Source organism: Pinus tabuliformis, chromosome 2_2 (genome assembly GCF_031772625.1).
Source record: "Pinus tabuliformis cultivar Carrire ecotype Pingquan chromosome 2_2, CPIR1, whole genome shotgun sequence".
Classification (NCBI taxonomy): Eukaryota; Viridiplantae; Streptophyta; class Pinopsida; order Pinales; family Pinaceae; genus Pinus; species Pinus tabuliformis.
In genome coordinates this window covers 428665330-428671524 of record NC_142300.1, presented here as the reverse complement: position 1 = coordinate 428671524, position 6195 = coordinate 428665330, and positions in this window count along the sequence as shown.

The following is a 6195-nucleotide window of genomic DNA, read 5'->3' as shown; positions in this document are numbered from 1 at the left end:
TAATCAAATCCCACCTCTGGTTGTTACAGAGAATCACAGTGGTATCCAATGTAAATCCAAACAGCTCACTGAAGAGCTTTCGCAACCAGACTGCCTCACACGAGGTTATGCTAGCAACAATATATCCTACTTCGGCGGTGCTCAAAGCCACTGACTTCTGCTTCCTGCTCATCCACGATATCGAAGCAGATCCCAAGGTGAAACAGTACTCGGAAGTGCTCTTACGGTCCACCACACTACCTTCCCAATCAACATCAGTATATCCAAGCAGTCTCACATCTCCGGTAGTGTATCTTAATCCATGAGAGATTGTGTCCTGAAGACATCTCAGAAGATTCCTGGCATCAATCCAGTGAGGCTCAACCAAATATGAGCTCACAATGCTAACTGCAAAACATATGTTCGGACGGAGGTTCACCAAGAACATCAATGCGAATGAGTTTTTGAAACTCAGAGGCATTTCCCAAGTCTGGTCCGACATCACTACCATATAACTTCTAAAAGTTAAGATCCTCGAGGTAGTCACAGGCTTGCAGTCCATCATACCAAATCTTTCCAATATATTTACCACATATTTTCCTTGAGATAGGAAAAATTCCCTTGGCTTCTGCCATACTTCAAGTCCTTGGTCTTTCATTTCAAATTCAGAAGCCATCTCCCTCTTACATTTGTGAATGAGAGGGTTTGCACCTATTAGAAAGAGGTCATCCACATACAACACCAGTATGAGAGGCTTGTCATATTCAACCTTAAAGTAAAGGTTAGGACCAGCTTCACTCCTAGTGAATCCCAGCTTCATCAAGTAGCTATCGATCCTCTCATACTATGCTCGGGGTGCTTGCTTCAGCCCATAGAGAGCCTTCTTCAACCTGCATACATGAGATTTTCAATCATAAATCTCAAATCCTTCAGGTTGCTCCACATAGACCTCTTCTTTGATAGAACCATGCAAGAACGCGGTCTTAACATCCATCTGATGTAGGTTCCATCCTTGTGAAGCCACAAGCGCTATGATCAAGCGGATGGTCGTATATCTGGCAACAAGTGCAAATATCTCATCATAGTCTATACCTTCCTTTTGGGAGAAACCTCGAGCAACAAAACAAGCCTTATACTTTTCCGTGCTTCCATCTGCTGCATGCTTTATCTTGTAAAGCCATTTGGAAGCAACAACAGTCTTGTCCTGGGGTCTGGGAACTACTTCCCAAACATCATTCTTTATGATAGACTCATATTCTTCGGTCATAGCATCCTTCGATACTTGATGCTTGACGGCATCTGAGAATGACGAAGTCTCATTTTGTATGATCGTGCTCATGATGGTTAGGTATCCTTGATACCTATTAAGTTTCTTACTTTGATGGAAGGTTCCTCAGGGTGCAGCATGTCCTTCAGCATCATCAAGTATCCCCCTAAGCCATGAAGGCCTCTTCCTAGAAGAGGAAGGCTCATGTGGATGAGGATCAATCGGATCCATGGGTTCTTCTACATCAGGCATTGATTCATCATCCTTTTCTTTCGGTTCCCTGGTGTCGGCTTCTTGAGAGCTACTCAAAGTCAGCAGATTGTCCACCTTGCTGAGAGCCATATCTTTGTCAAAGGTGACATCATGACTAATCATGACTTCCCTTTGACCGGTGGTGAAAATTTCTTCAGGAGTTGAGGAACCCAATGCTTGATGAGGGCATCGATTTTTTACATATACGGCGGTGATTGTAGTTTCAGCCCATAGAAACTTTGGAAGTCTTTAATCATGTAGCATGGCCCGGACAGCTTCCATCATCGTGTGGTTCTTCCTTCCCACTGGTGAGCTCCAGTATTGTAGCAATAATGCTACAACTCCTGGGGCTTCCTGTCTCTAATTTTATCAACCCGGTAGTTCGTACAAACTTGGAAGTGACGGTGTTGTATGCACAAGTACTAGCTCTTGTCGCAGCTGTCACTTGGTCAGCTGGCACAAGTCCGCTAGGGCTCAAGCCAACTTCTATATGCTCTTAGAAGAAGCTTTATGAGTGATGGACGAAAGCTATCTCGAAGGAATCTAACCTACTTTGCAAAAAGGAAACTGAAAGCCAACAAAGCATGGAAACCCTAATAAACCCTAATTTGACTAGCTTGACCCTTACAATGCAAAAATGTGAATGAAACTTCTACCAATGATGCCATTACTTGCAGTGAGTTGAAATACATGAATCTAAGCTACTTGCATCTGAAAAGACATGTTTTTGTATTTTTTCATTAAGTGGTTGGATTTATTGTGATGGTGCTTTTGATTAGGGTTTGACTGTGCAGGAGCGGTTCGAAGGGAAGGAAAGCATGGGAAAGGTCAGGGGGGCTAGGAGAGGTCCCAAGGGATCCTTAGCATCAGTCTACAGAAGTCTACAACGTTTGGATGCTCGGCAACCAAGTTTGCAGGCTCCTACAGGATGTCTGCAGGGGATCCTACAGGAAACTCAGGGATTTCTATAGGAAGTCTATTAATTTCTACAGGATGTCCTACCGTGGGTGTTTTGGGTGATGGTGAAGTGGTGGAATGGTATGGGGGGATATGTAGGATGGAGATGAAGCAGATGATGGCTCAGGAGTAGAGAAATAGGATGGAGAAAGAGTGCATGCAGTGGGTTGATGGCTGGAAGGATGGGATCAACGAAAGGTTAAGTAAATGGAGATTCGTGAGTAATGGAAGAGCTGGAAGGTAAACGAGCTGAACAGAGGTCGGTTGAGTGGCTTTAGGTGTGGTTGACAAGAAGAGGAATGTAATGGAATGGTGTGGAGCAGTGTAGATGAAACAAATTGTCTATGAATGTCACCAAAAACGAGAACTCTTTAACCTATGTTAACTGTGCTATTTTGAACCAATGAACAGCAGTGTAATTTGTGAAAGAAACTCGTGCATGGAAGTGGAATGAAGAAGTAATGATCAAGACCAAAGTGCATGGATAGATCTACAACTAAAGTAACTGTTGCAGCTTGCATGGAAGTAAAAGACTGCGTTTCTTTTTGGTGGTTGGTATAGACTGCACCCCCAACCTCTAAACAGAGATGGCAGTGAAGGCTCTCTCAACCTTTTCTTGGAGCTCAAAGGAACACTAATCCTCCTACTCTAATTCAAAACAACTAAAAGCACTTAAACCATAAACTAATCCTACTTCAATCACATAAAACAAATCAAATCAGCAGGCTGGAAATTCTAAATGCATGACAAAACAGAGGAAATAAAGTGCTGCAAGGAAAAAGAAATAACATTACAAGGAGGAAGAGGTCTATTGCTCTCTTAAAAACTCAGAATTGGATCAAAAGCTGCCTGTCTTTATTGAATAATCATGAGTCTAATGACATGCCAAAACTGGCTTACAAGGAGCAAAAACCGAGCTACAACGTGACTAACCAAATTGACTAACTAGCTAACCCCACATTGACTAACTAGCTACACAAAATGACTACCAACTAGCTAACCCAAATGAGGCCCTAAGCCTTCTTATTTATACAATTTGAGGACCCAACAGTCCTCCTAAAATTTAGGGACGTGGCTGCCCAAGACTTGTAGTTAACAGCAGTCCAACTTGACTTGCTTGGCTGCCCTTGAGCTGATTGATTCGGTGGCCCTTGAACTCCGAGCTGATGGTGGAGAATTCGAGGTAAGGGCCCATAAATGAGGGGGACACCTTCCTACAAATCCTCTAGCTTGTTCTCCCACGAATTTGGCTGCCAAGTGCTCATTAAGACCTTCAATTTTGTCTCCAAATTGACCAAAAAGGCTACACAAAGCACCCATTAGACTTGTTGGCATAATGACTAACCAAATTCACTCTATTAGCATAAAAATAATCACAAACATGCAATAAACTAATGAGAATGGTGGATTAAGTCAAATTAGGAAGTTGAATGAGCCCAAATAATTGTACATTGTTGGGGTTCATCATCACCCCCCTACTGAAAGTGTTGCTCATCCTCTGAGCAACCAAATCTCTCCCCTCGTCTTTGATGGCCCTGGTGGCTTCCTTGGCTAGCATCTCAGCCGATTTCTCCTTTGGCTTCCCTCTTCTCAAACTTTCCTGTAGAAACTGTTCGCTGGCTTCCTGTAGAAACAGTCCTCTGCCTTCCTGTAGAACAGTCTGCTAACTTCCTGTAGAACCAATTTCACTGATTTTACTTGCTTGGCTGGGGGTGCCTTCTCCTTGAACTGTGCTGCTACCTGGAAGCTGACGAATCCAACTGACGCAAGCCTGGAGCTTGCCATACCCAGGAACTTCATCACAGTTCTTATCCAAATGTATCATCATTATCTACCCAAGTCAGAACCTCAATAATTGGCAAATTCAAAACTATCACTTGCAGAAGCTTATAACATGTGCCTTCAAACTCAAACTCAAATCTTGTATATGCGCCTTCAATATCAGATTCAAAGACCAATCAAACAAGTGCGCCCATATTTACATTCAACTCAGAACAAATTCGGATTCCAATATAAAGCTCTGACTAAATAATGCCATAGCGAATATTTATTAGAACTGCACTTTCTAACATATCACAACAGCGCAAGGAATCCATAATAAATCTGGATATGCTAACAAAAGTGATTACCTCAACAATGCCTCTGCAATTCACCCATTGACTCGAGGTGTAACCATTTCTTCATGATTTGCGCCTTTGATTTCTTTAAATATTTGGACAGTGATATGCACGAGGCTTCTGCCAGCAATTCTATTCCTTTGCAAAATTCTTTACATATACTCCGGTAAACTGCGTCTTTCCAGTGACCAGATCAGCTCAGGGTTATGCCATTCGATCAATTTACATCATCAGCGTTCAACTCCGGCAAACGCATTAACTTTCTGGTTCCATACCCCAGCAGATCGATTTTTAAAACTGTGTTCTTACAGCAAGCACCAATTAACACTACGGCAACCCCTTAATCGATCTTGAGATACATCGATCTTTCACAGCAATGATTTTAACTGCATTCAACGTACTCAATTTCTAACAACATAACTCTGCACCCATTTTTCTGCGCCCAGATTTTGGAATTGTTTTCTTATTGAAATTAATTCACTGCATTAACTAACAGCATTAACCTTTGTACAACTGCATATAGGAATCGAACCAATTGAAACTTGTCTCCTCCGTCTGCAAGTTGTGTATCGATTGCACAATATCGACTATTCAAATCTTTTAATCGATTTCACAAAATGCCATATCGTTTTCTGAAGCGCTTCCCAATATACATCTATGCAATGCTGCAAATATTCATATATATATAACCTGCCAATGTGCTGTACAAACAGTGAAATCGACTTTTCCAAACTCAAATGCCGGAGTCACACATTTGCTGTACTGTTCAAACTATGTTAACATATCAATTTCAATGAACTTCCGCTGGTCTGGAAATCTTCCGCTGTATATGCTCCATAGCCCCTTCATTTGTGTGTTTTTGCAAACTGTAGTTCTGCAATGGCATCAGAGCTTTCTGTAGCAATCTTTGATGGCGGCTGCTCTTGTGCTAATAAAAATCACCAACGAAATCCACACTTCCAGTTGTGTGCAAGTTGACTATCAGCTGAGCGCTTATTAATTTCTGCGTGACTGCTGGTGGAGTGAGGTGGCAAAGACGTGCTGGCCCATGCAACTGTTCATGAACTGCAGTGGTCACTGATTGTTCTCTGCTTGAAATTACATCCATCAATCATGCTGCAGTTTACGGTCACCACTACCTGATTTCAATTTTCTTCTTGAGACACGTGTGCTCAGCCACCCACCGAGTGCTATGGAACTGGATGACGGTGGTCAGTCAGCTAGCCACCAATTCCTTTAATCCCGACCATCTCATTGTTCATGCAGTTTACGAATTACATTCATGCAAACAGAGGAATAGGTTTTGTCACGTACCTGCAAGTCGACTGGCTGCTGTGAAGCTTTTTGCTGCATGCATGTGTTGATCTTCCTTTGCTGCATGTATGGTGGCTTGATTGATGATTTATGGCTGTTTTTTCTTGTGCAGGTGTCCTCTGGACGGATCTAAGCTGCAGGAGTTCATTTCCACGTTCAACTCTGCCCGTTCAAGCTGCTGCTACTGCATGGTCACAAAACCAGAACTTCTTTTTGCCATTTCTCCCAAACGGTAGATCGGTTTGATCTGAAACTCGGTGCACGTGTTCCTACCATCATTATGCATCTCCCATAGCAAATTCGTGATCA